We start from the raw sequence: 13,919 nt of genomic DNA, 5'->3' as shown, positions 1-13,919 counted from the left end.
TAGTTCTCAGAGCCATTTGAACCTACCAGTGGTCGATTATTGAAAAGAGTGTCACTTGCTTGAGAAATCGCTGGTGGACGGTAAATAAACTAAGAAGCAGAATTAAGAACACATTAGTTTTGGCAGTTTAATTACATGACATTCCCAAACTTTCAACGCAAAGAATTCGCAGGATTGGAAACCTACAGAAAATATCTTTTTGTTCTCGTGCACCAAGCTGTTGATGCATACTGCTGGTGCAGCGTCTCCTCGCATACGAAATTTCATTTCTCTCATATTTGCCTCCACAGCTATTGCCCAGGAAGCTTCTCTACGACTATGTACTCCATAGAACGACCATTCCATAAATTCGTGATACGATACTTTCCTCTTGCAGTTTTTCTTTTGCTATTATCTCTGTGTCTGGGCGTTTATCCACGTCCATTCACTTATGTACCCCCACTGTCTTAACAACCAATCAGTACGGTTGCAAAGACACGTGATCAAGGATACTCGATCTATCGCTTGGAGCGATAAACCACGTTTCTTGTTGCACAAGACCAATGGTGACGTTCAGGCACGAAATATGACCCGCGCCATGATGCAGTGTTATGCTATATGGGACATTCACCTGGGCTTCAGTGAAACCAGAGATCAAAGGTACCACGACTGGTTTTAACTACGTGACTATGTTTTCGAGCTGCATGCACGCCATTATGGTTGATGTCTTCATAGATGGATAGCATCTTCCAGGAAAGTTAACTGTCCACATATTAAGGCTACAATCATGCTATACTTTATTGAGGAATTTGATAGTGAACAGCCGTTGATGTCTCGGCCAGCAGAATCTCCTTATCTGAAACCGACTGAACTCATCTAAAGTGCTGCAGAGCGCGACTCCATGTCCACAAACCATAGGGCCGTAATTAACAGGAACCGCATGACCAATGGTGACATTTACCTCCAGAAACCTATTGAGATGGAGCTCATACTATTGTGGCTCAGCAGTGCATGTTTCACACAGTAAAATAAAAGATACCAAAGAATTTTGACACCGGAGATGCATTTTCTTAGAAACCTTTTTCCCGCTTATCCTAGTTGTAGAAAGCGAGGGAAAAATAATGATTCACTGACTTATGTAATTTGTTCCACATGAAATCGATACGAAGATAATCGTATGTTTTGTCTGTTCTGCCTTTTTTTCTGGTTTTGAAATCTTATTACGTAAATTACATGAATCACAAAATGCGTATGCCAATACTGAAGTACACATGCCTCTGTTTACTCATAAGACAGTTATGGTGAGTCGGTGTGGTGCAACTCTTTTGTTCTTATCAATGTGCGTTCGCTAGTTTTTTGTTCAAAATATTTATTATGCTTCCCAAGAGTGTAATTTACCGTCTTATATGTGACTTCAGTTAACAGCACGATTCTTCTCTATCTGTCTGACGTATAAGACTTGCTCTCCTTATAAATTATTCACAACAAAAGTGAAAAAGTTTCCCCTGTGCATAAATCGAACAACTAAGACAGAAGTCAAATGTCTTTTTGATAGATTAGTTGCATGAACTGAGGCTACCTGAACGAAGTGTAGCTACTTTCTTGACTTTCAGGGGACAGTGCGTAATCCTTGGCACGCTATTTCTCGTTTGTTGTGACGTCTCCTTGTTGCAGCCTTAGAACGTGTAGCTGTGCCTTATTTCCTTCTTCCATCCGCTCTTGCCGCACATGCCTCTGAGTAGTGGAAATCGTATTACTCGACAGCTCTACTGCCTCCAGTCCCCCATAAAAAGACGACTCTGAAGAACATTTCTTGCTACAGGAACATCACTTTATAGCTGCAGCCTATATCGTAAAGGAAACATATTTTAACTGCACTGGAAGTCAGTATGATTATACTGGCCGCAACGAGTAAGGTCACTTGGCAGCATGCTTAGTATTCTTTTCTTTTACCCTCGATGCCAAAGCGAGCGCTGTGTTAGAGATCATACTTTCTTGAAGCCCTACTGAAAGTATTAGGAAGTCAAATTACTGCATAGAAGTAGCTTTCCATTCTCTAGCCCTGAAGGCGGAACGAGCAGTTCGATGATGATTTTGACTTTATATACAATGCAATGTAAGATATCAGTCCCTCGATCCTCTTGTTAATGAGTTCACAGCTCATGCTCTGGTGGCTAGCGTTACTGACCCTGGATCACTGGTTCCCGCGTTCGATTTCCGACCGGGTAGGGGATTTTCTCCACCCGGGGACTGGGTGTTTGTGTTATCTTCATAATTTCATCATCACATCGGTAAATGACGAGACTGGACTGTAAAAACCGTGGAAATTTGTCGTTGAGCGCCCCACAAACCAAATATCCTTTTAATGAGGACGAGAAGAACGACAAACGGCGACCTTCTTCAAAGTCAAATATATTTTCTATGACCCCTTACAGTACATTACTTGACTAAAGTAACTAACAGCGGGATAAGCTTCTGATTTCTAAATAACATTCTTTAGTAATGAAAGCTAAAGGACAATCAATCCATTTAAGAAAGTTAGGATAGTGTCACAGGCTGTGGAATTGTGACTCGTTGCAGAGTCAGGAATTTTTCGGGAGTTTTTAGAGAGGATTTCTAGTTCCAAACATTTGCCTTGCAAACAAGGGAAGGATCCACAAAACGTTACACTGAACTGGAGGATCGGAATTATTTTCAATAAACAAAAACTAAAGCGTCTTATTCGTGTAAATACACTTCTAAATGTTAACAGAGTAAAACAATGCCTTCCTGGACATGGGCAGACGATCACATGCGATACACGTAATGAAATTTCTAGTTATAAGTGCAAAATACTTCACTGAGGTAGCAGTAAGAATTAAAATAAATTTTTTAATACACTCTAAAGAAAATTATAATCATGAGTTGTAACGAGATAACTGAACTGAATAACTAACAATATTATGCTTCCTTTGCACATATTGTTATAAAATTTTTGACAGGTGCTGTAACTAACAAAAAACATTTAATTTAAATGTTCGAATGATTTGCAATTTCAATAATTCAAGCGCAATAAGGAAGCAGAATCGCGCACTCCTTTCTTCAAATAATGTTACTGTTGACGTTTCAGAAACTGCTTGGAGTGAAGCGGTTTTAATAATTCAAAATGCAGTAAGACAAAAACCTAGATCTTTCCATCAAATAACGTTGTTATTGATATTTCAGACACTGCTTTTGTTACGCCTGTAGCTTTTAAACGAGAGTGGCTTTCCAATTTGTTTGCACCCTCCAGTCGGCATACACAAAACATGATAGCTATCGGTGTTATACACTGTTAGAAATGATTCGTGCCATGGAGGAGCATAGAAAATTCCTGTTGAAAACGGCTGATCTGATGTGAAGATACCATTAGCAGATAGAAATGAATTCATTCACATGAAAGCATGAAAAACTTTCTGGTATCAAATGATTTTGAAACATGATTATATTCCTGGTAGCTCTTTTAAAAAAGGTAACCTTGTGCTGCTTTTAGCTCTATTTATAATATTAATAAGAAATCGGTAGTATATTGTCACCAGAATATTTTCCTTCCTTTAATGGTAGTAAAGGATAGTCGCATATAATATACAATAAAATGTGTGTAGGTAAGTGACTGATACATGCTGTAATATGTACCGACGTTTTCATCTCTGTAACCTTGTTATGAATGGACCTTTGTATCGTTCCGTGTGAGCGAGAGGTCGAGTTCAATTCAACTACCTCCCAGATAAATTACCTAGTGTTCTGGGTGATTCACATTATCTCTTCCGTGTTGAAATTTGAGTGGGGCTGAATGCGAGTGATAGATTCCGCCAGTCTCCATAAAATTCTTTAGGATATAGCACTCCTGCTATCATTTGCTAACAGGTAGCTTCCAGATGCCAAACTGTTTACTTTCTACAGCCTAAACGCGGTCAAAGCGATCGACAATAAAGTGGCCGAAATTTCAGATTGCTCTTCACTGCCAGTTTCTTCCTAAATCAACTCTGAAAGTATAGAGAGGATGCATAGCATATAATACGTTTTGTGGTAGCTTATTTTAAGACCTCATTCTTCTCCATTCATAGAAAGATGAACAAAGACTGTTTTTGTAGTCTTGACCTAGCTGTTTCATATGAAATCATGTTTATCTCTCCTGAAGCTTTATGCATGTCATTTGGTTTACGTCATGTAACCAAATATAGTTCATTTATGTGTCTCCATTCCTAATCCTTAGAAACTTCAAATTTTGTGTCTTGTTATGGTGGAACTCGTCTTCGTAGGAAGTCAGATAATCGCATGAAATTAATCGAACGATCTGAACTTCATCCATCACACTGTTTGGTGTCTCTAGATAAGCAGATAATACAGACATAGTTTCTTCTTGGGGAACTGTAACGTTTTGTTTACAAAACAGCAAATTCAAACACCGCGTTGCCAGTACAGACGATCTAAGACAATTTATTTTCTGTTTTATGTGTAGTCGAGACATCTTAAAAATTCTAGAAGTTTCTTCACGAGACACAAAACCTTTTTTGTAGTTAATACAAGCTTGACTTCTTCCCACGAATTTGCTCGTGTTCGATAGCACACCGAAAGTGAGATGATTATATTTGCACGTTGATTATTTATATGCATCTAGGGGAAAGAAGAAAGCTAAATAGGGAGCACAGAGTTACAATTTTCTTTAGTGACGACGTCATTAGAGCTGATCCTAAAGCTGGCACGCCACTGCGGACAGAGAGAGACAGACAGAGACAGACGTAGAACAACTGTGCAGACTTTCATTTGCCTCGGGCTTCGTCGCCTGTTTTGATCGGATATATTTTCCCGAGAAGCAGACCGATGTTCGGCTCTTCAGGGCAGAGATGTGTTTCTAATTAGCGGCGAGTCCGGTAGCAGCTATCACAGTCGCGTGTGTCAGTTTTAATTAAAACATTCTCGCCGACGGGAAGCAGCAGTGAATGCGTTTTGAAGTTAATGCGCCCGCCGTGCGGGACGCAGCGCCGTGTGTTCACTGCCTAGCAGATAAGGGTAGGCCAGCGCCGCTGCTGTTTTGTCTGGCCGGACACCGGCCAGAAGAGAGACGCCCCTGATCCCTTCCGTAGCCTCACCCTTGCCGCCCCTGCTGACGTCACTGTATGCACTGCTGATAGCGCGCCTTTCCAGACGGGCATACATTTAATCACCTAACGAGATACAAGAGTGGGACTTCGTGGATTCTAACGTGGCGTGGGTTAAAATAAATGTCTGCCCTATACAATGCCCAGATCTACATGAGTAGGAAGTCAGTTATGCATACAGGCTGATTCAGCCACCCCTACCGTTTGACCGTTTGGTTTTATGCAACCTGCAACACCATCGAATGTTACGCGGAAGACTGTCATATTGTCGTTGTGTGCCGACTATTAGACATACAGAAAAACGAACGGGATCTTTTTGCTGGAAATTTAACGCACTTAAATTCTGCACTCGAATGCGGTTCCGTTAGAGACTGCAGTTTTCGAATTATTCAAGAAAAACGTACATATGTGACCCAAAAATGCGTTTTTCTTGAATAGAAAACCGTGAACACCAGCAAAAACATATCCCAGTACAAAATTCGATTACATTACATATCCTACAAAAATATCTTGTTCATTTTTTTTGTGTAGCAAGTGAGAGAATATGATAATCTTCCATGTGCCATTTGAAGGCGTTGTGGGCTTCATAAAACCCAGTGGTAAGGCAGCGCCGGCCGGGGTGGCCCAGCGGTTCTAGGCGCTCTAGTCTGGAACCGCGCGACCTCTACGGTCGCAGATTCGAATCATGCCTCGGGCATGGATGTGTGTGATGTCCTTAGGTTAGTTAAGTTTAAGTAGTTCTAAGTTCTAGGGGACTGATGACCTCAGATGTTAAGTCCCATAGTGCTCAGAGCCATTTTTTTGGTAAGGCAGCTGGATCACCTTCGAGAGGTGGTTCCCTGCTTGGTAGACTACATTAACGACAAATATTACAGGACTAATGCGGAACGTGTCAGTTGAATAAAATATTGCAGAAATAGAAAGTATATGAAGACATCGGGTGTAAACAATAGCTAGGAACAAGTTGGTTGTTTCGAGAAGTTGCGCAGCAAAGTTCAAATAAAATCTGGGAAACACGAAATTTGAAGTACATGCATTATCATTTTTTATTCAGATAAGTTTTTGTTTTAAAAAAAGGTATAGACTAACAAAATATTAGTAAAGTCGTTAATTCTATCCAAAATTCTGCTCTTAAAATATGTCTAGAAGTACGTATCATTGTTTACTTACAAAGTGAGTGCACTTAACATGAAGTGTCATTGACTTAACACTGTTTACTTTCTGGCCGAGATACCAAAACATTACCTTAAAACGTTACAAAAACACTAATTTAAAAGATCAATATTATTATTTATTGCATAATGTTAATCCCTTGTGTGTATGTAATTTCATTATAATTTTTGGAGCTTCAGTCCGTTAGTGAAATTAATATCTGTGAATAATGTTACGAAGAGACAGGAACGAAGAGACAGGGTCGATGGTGAGCGATGTTGGATTGCAATTACGAGTTAAGCTGAATATTACGAATGAAAGGGACTGTCTTTGTTTGGGGCAGTGGTCTATGGTTTGTTTTCGTATACTCACAACTAGATCGGAATTTGTAAGTGGGCCGAGCTCATGAACGGTTTAATTTTTGAGAAATGAAAAATAAACGAATGGACTCTGCGTCGGGGTTGCTGCTCAACCGGCCGTCCACTGTTGTTTCAGGAAATCGGCGTTCTTGTTATTAAATTAACTAGACTGATCTTGTCCTGTTCTGCTTTCTGACCACTGAAGTTTTATTTACTGTATATTCTGATGGATCAGCGTTTGGCAAGACAACGGAGCGTCGGTACCAGAGACCTTACAGCAGTCGTCTCAGATAGTAAGCTGCCGACAACACATTTCTGCAGTCACAATATCTACTGCTACCTACGTTTCATTGGTGCGGAGCATCAATAGAAATAAACTCCCACAGACAAATGTTAGTTAAGTACATTACATAGGTTGAAGTCAGATTTCAGTTTATCTTTTAACAGTTCTGTGGCGTCACCGCCAGACACCACACTTGCTAGGTGGTAGTCTTTAAATCGGCCGCGGTCCGTTAGTATACGTCGGACCCGCGTGTCGCCACTATCAGTGATTGCAGACCGAGCGCCGCCACACGGCAGGTCTAGTCTAGAGAGACTCCCTAGCACTCGCCCCAGTTGTACAGCCGACTTTGCTAGCGATGGTTCACTGTCTACATACGCTCTCATTTTCAGAGACGACAGTTTAGCATAGCCTTCAGCTACGTCATTTGCTACGACCTAGCAAGGCGCCATGTTCAGTTACTATAACTACTTCAAGAATGTATTCTGAACAGATAATATTGTGAATCATGTACCGTCAAGAGGTCGGCCAGTGTGGCTGAGCGGTTTTAGGCGCTTCAGTCTGGAACCGCGCGACCGCTACGGTCGCAGGTTCTAATCCTGCCTTGGACATGGATGTGTGTGATGTCCTAGGTTTAAGTATTTATAAGTTCTAGAGGACTGATGACCCCAGAAGTTAAGTCCCATAGTGCTCAGAGCCATTTGAACCATACATTCAAGAGCGACGTCCATCATTAATGTATTAAAGTTAAGTATCAAACGAATTACGTCCGCTTTCTGAATTCTCATTCCTTGTCATGTTCCAGACCTCACGTCAGTATAGTTCTTCCCTCCTCACACCAGCCGGCCTGAGCTAAAACGCGTGCATTTCGGCCTCCACTCGTAACACAGTATTGGCTCTTCTGCTAACACAGAATGTTCTCCTTTGGTAACACCTCAAACTGAAGTTACATTTCTACTTTTAAGGACAATTTCAGTGTAGGAACTTTACGTAGTTGTCGCATAACGAAGTGTGTTGACTTAACGGTCATAATTTAACGGTATTTTGAGGACACAAGGGATAAAGATTGAACAATTTTGTACTACCGATATTGTGAACTCACATTATTGAAGACAGTGCTCGTGAAAATCAGTTAACAATGACTTGGAGCCTACACTGTTTACAGCTGCGTTATTTCAAGCCAGATCGTCACTCATTCTTCAGTTCTGACGTTATTTTTTTTATTTTATTCAGAGATCATGTACAAGTTTGTTGATTTCAGTGCGTAATAATTAAAATTTCTCACCAAGAATGTGGTAAATTCTAGCAGATCTACACTGCTGCTACCAAAAAGCTAATAATCATCAAACTTACGAGATATGTGAAAGACGTTTTCATATAACAACGTTGCACTGCATTCCACATATCCATCTTCAGTAGCAAACGGAAATCCAAAGCTATTTGCTGGTATTTGTAGATATTTCATCTGTTTATATGTATTTTTTGTATGTATTTTTATTAAATATGGCTGAAATGTGCTTGTGTCCCGTGTATGAGATCTCAATCAATCTTTCTTAAAGGTAGACTAACTACCATATAATATCAGAGGCACGTTATTTCAGGACAGAAAGAGACTGTCTAGGGGATGAATTAAATGGACAAGTTTTAAGGTTTTCATATGCTTTGCCTCATTGTAAATAATTCACATTTACTGTACTGGGACAAAACTGCATAGGCGCGCTGTACGAGTAGCAGATAATTTCATTAACTCGGTGTATAATGCAATCTGTGGTGCGCTTGCTTGTCAGTCGGTTGTGCAGCGCTGGGGAACTCGTATTACAGGCACCAGTTGAGTTTCAGAGAAGGAGATTTGCTATTTGTGATGCTGGGAGAAATTATCTGGAATACTATATTATGGAGATGAAAACTTGCTCATAAAGCTATATTATTAATTTTATTGATGTAGAAGATGTTTTTGAGTAATATTTCAAGATAACCTATGCACGTGGAAGATTAAAATGTTTGTTTGTCAGGACTATCAATTGAAGGCAATCTTTGTCCCTAGATAACTTATGATAGTAATGATTTGAGTAAATTGGATCTCTTTGTTTTCATTATGTCAAAACCAATGCAACTGGTTGATACCCCTGCAATTTTCGTAAATGCTAGAATCTTCTTATATTGTTTTTTTTTTTTTGACAGTAATCGAAGTTTAATTTTTGAAGGAAGCTTTTTTTTTAAGTAAAACTGTCCTTCATTATTTCCTAGTAAAGTTTGAAATATTTTATTATGTGTGCATTGCCACTCCCAGCGACAGATTGTTTATGACAAGCAATGTAAAATTTAGAGAAGATCATTTTTTTCTAGCTAGTACATTGCTGATTTCAGTTTACTTTCGAGAACATCGGTATACAAGATTCAAAATAGCATGATGGACAAGGGTAAGTTAAGTTCCGGTCACTTTACCTTCTTGTGAGCAAATAGTGGATCGTCAGAATTTTCAGGTACTGTACTAAGTAAACAGTTTAATTTGCGATGAACAGTAAAGGTAATATTAAACAGTTATTTTCTTTTGTGTAGAGCAGTATGTTATTTCGTGGATATTTCGAGTCAGACATTCAACTTCATGTTGTAAATTTCATAAAGTACTTCAGTATCGAGTGTAAATTAAATAGTTTTAACTGAGGACACAACTAGTTTCTTTTAGCATTTAATTAGACTCATTTTTATTTTTTCAGATTCAGAATTTTGTTAAGATGTATGTTTTTTTGACAAAACTGTTCACATGTGCATCACAGGGACAAACAACAGTCAGTTTTGTTCAGAAGTTGAATATGATATCTAAAGCACACGTTGTACGGGGAGACAGGTTTTTGAAAAAAGAATATTCAATATTTCACATATAGACAAATTAAGTAGAAAGCTCTCAAGGCTGCGGTTCATCCCAAAAGTTTATGAAGTGTTTTGGTGAACTTTTTTATACAGAACGTTTATGTGTTATGTGCAGTAAAGCGTTTCCAAATTTTACTAGCTACTTAACAAGACGGGGGAAAGTACCAGCTGCATATTTACTTGTAGGAGACTGTCAACATCGTTATAGAGCACGTAGGCGAATAACAACGTCTGCATAAAGAGTCAGAAACATTTTTCTGATGCAAACCCCTGATGCGTTACTACTAGTAATAGTCACGTTTTTCACACTACCCACTGATTATGTGCTTATTAGTGGGAATCTGATATTAGAGACACAGCTGCCATTTCTCGGTTTATCGTGGAACGGTTAACTAATATTAACAAAAAGAATATCGTAACATATTTTGCATCCAATAGCTCAGTTTCTCTGTCCATTTCCATTGTTTACAGCGGAGGTCTTCATTGCTAGTGCGTGTGGAAAGAGAGAGACAGATTTTGCTGTCACTAGAATAAGGTGAACAAGAGCTCATAGCTGTTACGGTATACATGTTTACTACACATTTTTATTGGTTTGGTCCCTTACTACCGCCTCTGAATGTTTTCTACCGTATAATCTTAGTGACAACAATGTTCGTACATGTATTTCACCATCAGAGGCATCCATACGATGTTTGCCTATATCTTCCGACTCGGTCGTTTCCGAACCTGGTCTCATAGTTCAAACATGCATTTACCCTTTCTCATCAACCCTGAAAGTGTGAAACATCGTCAGGAAATCGGCCTGTATTTTTCCTGTAAGCTACTTTTATAGATTAATGTTTGATAACAAGTGTGAAACAGAATGAACGTCACCTAGTGCGATAACTGTTTTTAGGTGCTGAAACACAGGGCGGCCAATTAATGGAAGCCATGTCTTGCTTATTTTTTGCTGATGTTAAGAGAAAAGAAAGACATCCATTACTACCATGTGAGTTTTCATGTTGAAAATTTCACATTTCTCCAAAAGTCTTTGGTCCACATAACTTTACTAAAGCCAAAACTAAGAGCGGTTCTAGGCGCTTCAGTCAGTGGAAGACATTCTTACCAAGTCCCGTAAGAGTTCGGAGAATATGTGTGCATCCGCATGGCCGGTATTGCCAGAACTATATACTTATATGGATATGGTGTCTGTTATTTCGGACATATCCGAATGAACAGACACCATATCCATATAATTATATAACTACTAATGTACAAGTTTGCTTCGGAACGTGAAAATTTCGTAGTATTACATATAAGTTTTGTGATATCGAAAGGAAGAGTCTGTGGTAAGATATGAACTGCGTTACTGTAGGACTAGTACTAACAATTTTTTAACAATCTTATTTTACACCTGTCTAAAAAACCCTTTGCAAACGCTTTTCTTATCTGGAGTTTGTGCTCGATGTGCCAGTGAAGGCAAACTAAGTACAAACATTGCAGTTCAATGAAATCAATAGCTGAAAGCCCCGAACTAACATTTTGCGGTAAACTAGAGCGTCACTTACTTGCTGAGCCAATTTGTCCAAAATAATTGTAAAAATTCTTTAAATATTTGAGGGAGAACGGAAACTGATTCTACGTCAACTTTAACGGCACCTAGTAAGCATCATCCAAGATAACTATGCGAGGTATTACGTACTAGAACTTATTTGACTGGTCCATTTGAAGTGTAAGCCAAATGAATAATCCGCGTCCGGCCATCCTGATTTAGATTTTCCGTGATTTCCCTAAATGGCTTCAGATAAATTCCGGGATGGTTCCTTTGAAAGGGCATGGCCGACTTCCTTTCCTCATCCTATGGGATCCATGACCTCGCTGTTTGGGCTCTCCGTTAAATCAACTAACGAAACACGTGAATGTTCTCGTCGCTAAAGAAGTGTGTCATTCTATTGCTTCAGACATGTCGTCCGTATGCCTTGGTTCGCACGCACAGACATTTTGGACGAAAGAACATCCTGAGGCAAGATTTATTTAGTGAGATGGCTGCCTAACGTTCAGACGTAGCTCCGGACTCCATAGAGCAAGGTCTCGGGTGACGGTTTGTGAGGATCGTGGAAAGAGACCTCTAGGATAATGTGTCCAAAGTGGCGAGAGTCTGCGAAAACAAACGAGTCGGCCGTAAGTAATCGCTAGGAACATAAACACTCAGCGCAGTATTTACGTGGCGCGAGCTGTGGCTTTGCCGAGAGCTACGGGAGAAGGCTGGCGTTTGAGTAAGAGATGACAGGCGCGCGAGCCGATGAAATGTCTATTTCTTCCTGCGCGCTAATGAAAGCACATCCCGTACACATGGTGCTCTGCCCATGTCCTCTGGAAAAGTCACCACTGCAATCGTAAAATTAATGCTGCCTACACGAAGAGCAAGTGACTCTACGGGAGCCGTCTACAGCTCGGAGGGACGTCGATTGTTTCCTGCGTTGCACGTGTCCCACGTCCGTTGTTGTCAAACGTCCTTGTACTGCTTGTCATGTGCGGATTTTTTTTTTCAAGGCCATCTTGAACGTTAACACCCAAAAACGGAAGACATACTTTTATATTGCGGAGTAGTTTGGTTCAGATCCTGTCATAGTTATTTACCATTACCATATTTATTGTCTTTTACTCATGTATCGTGTTGCGTGGAATCTTTCGAGACAAATTTGCTTCGTCATGGATGGAGTCAGTGCATATGTTACAGAAAGCTGATCCGAAAATTTGTAAACAAAAAAATCTGAAGGATTAATTAAATACATACAATTATGAGAGTTATACGAATAAAGAACACCTTACAGAGAAAAGTTCTCGACTACTGCGAGAAAGTCTGTACAGAACAGAAGCATTGTGGCACAAGTAAACATCCTAAATTATGCACTGAAGTGACAAAAAGTCATTGGATAGAGATTTGCACATAAACAGATGGCGGTAGTATCGCGTAAACAAGGTATAAAAGCGTAGTACATGGGCGGAGCTGCTATTTCTACTGAAGTGATTCATATTAAATGGTTTCTGAAGTGACTCTGGCCACGCGACGAGAAACTGCAGACTTTGAACGCGGAATGGTAGTTGGAGATAGACGCATAGGACATTCCCCTCGGAAATCGTTAGGGGCTCAATACATCGAGGTCCACAGTGTCAAGACTGTGCCGAGAATATCAGATTTCAGTCGTTAGGTCTCACCACAGACAAAGCAGTGACGGACGGCGGTCGCTTAAAGACCAAAAGCAGCGGCGTTCACGTCGAGTTTTCATTGCTAACAGACGAGCAAACTGAGTGAAATAGCCGCAGAAATCAATGAACGACGTACGGAGAACGTGTTGGTTAGGGCATTGAGGCAAAATTTGGCGTTATAGAGGAGTGGCTGCAGACGACCGACGCAAGTGCCGTTGCTAACAGCACGACGTCACCTGCAGCGCCTCTCTTGGGCTCATGACTATATCGGTTGGGAAACTCGTGGACTAGTCAGATGAGTCCCGACTTCAGTTAGTAAGAACTCACAGTAGGGTTCGAGTTTGGCCCACATGCCACGAAGCCATGGACCAAAGTTGTCAACAAGCCATTGTGCAAGCCGGTGGTGGCTCTATAATGGTGTGGTTGTGTTTACATGGAATGGACTGGGTCCTTTGGTCCAACTTAACATATCATTGACTGGAAATGGTTACATTGGGCTAACTACAGAACATCTGGAATCATTCTTGGACTTTATGTTGCTAAACAACGATGGAATTTTTGTGGAAGGCAATGCGCCATTTCACCGCTCCACAACTGTTCGCGATGATTTGAAGAACATTCTGGACAATTCGAGCGAATGATTTGAAACCATCGAAAATCTATGGGACATAATCGAGAAGTCAGTTTGGGGGCAAAATTCTGTACCGGCAACACATTCGCGTTTATAGACGGTTATAGAAGCAGCATCGCTAAATATTTCTGCGTACGGCTTCCAGTGCCTTCTTAACTCCATGCGACGTCCATTTTCTGCAGTGCGTCGGGCGTAAGGAGGTTCGACTTGATATTAGAAGTTATCCCATAACTTTGCCACCTCAGTGTATTTGAAGACTGGGTGCTTCTCAGTCGATTTTTTTCAGTTCTGATGGGATACTTTTGAAAGTAAAAAAGAATGTATATACATGCAGTTCA

This window comes from Schistocerca cancellata, chromosome 2, assembly GCF_023864275.1.
Source record: "Schistocerca cancellata isolate TAMUIC-IGC-003103 chromosome 2, iqSchCanc2.1, whole genome shotgun sequence".
NCBI classification, from domain to species: Eukaryota; Metazoa; Arthropoda; class Insecta; order Orthoptera; family Acrididae; genus Schistocerca; species Schistocerca cancellata.
Note: the sequence above shows the minus strand (reverse complement) of the source record.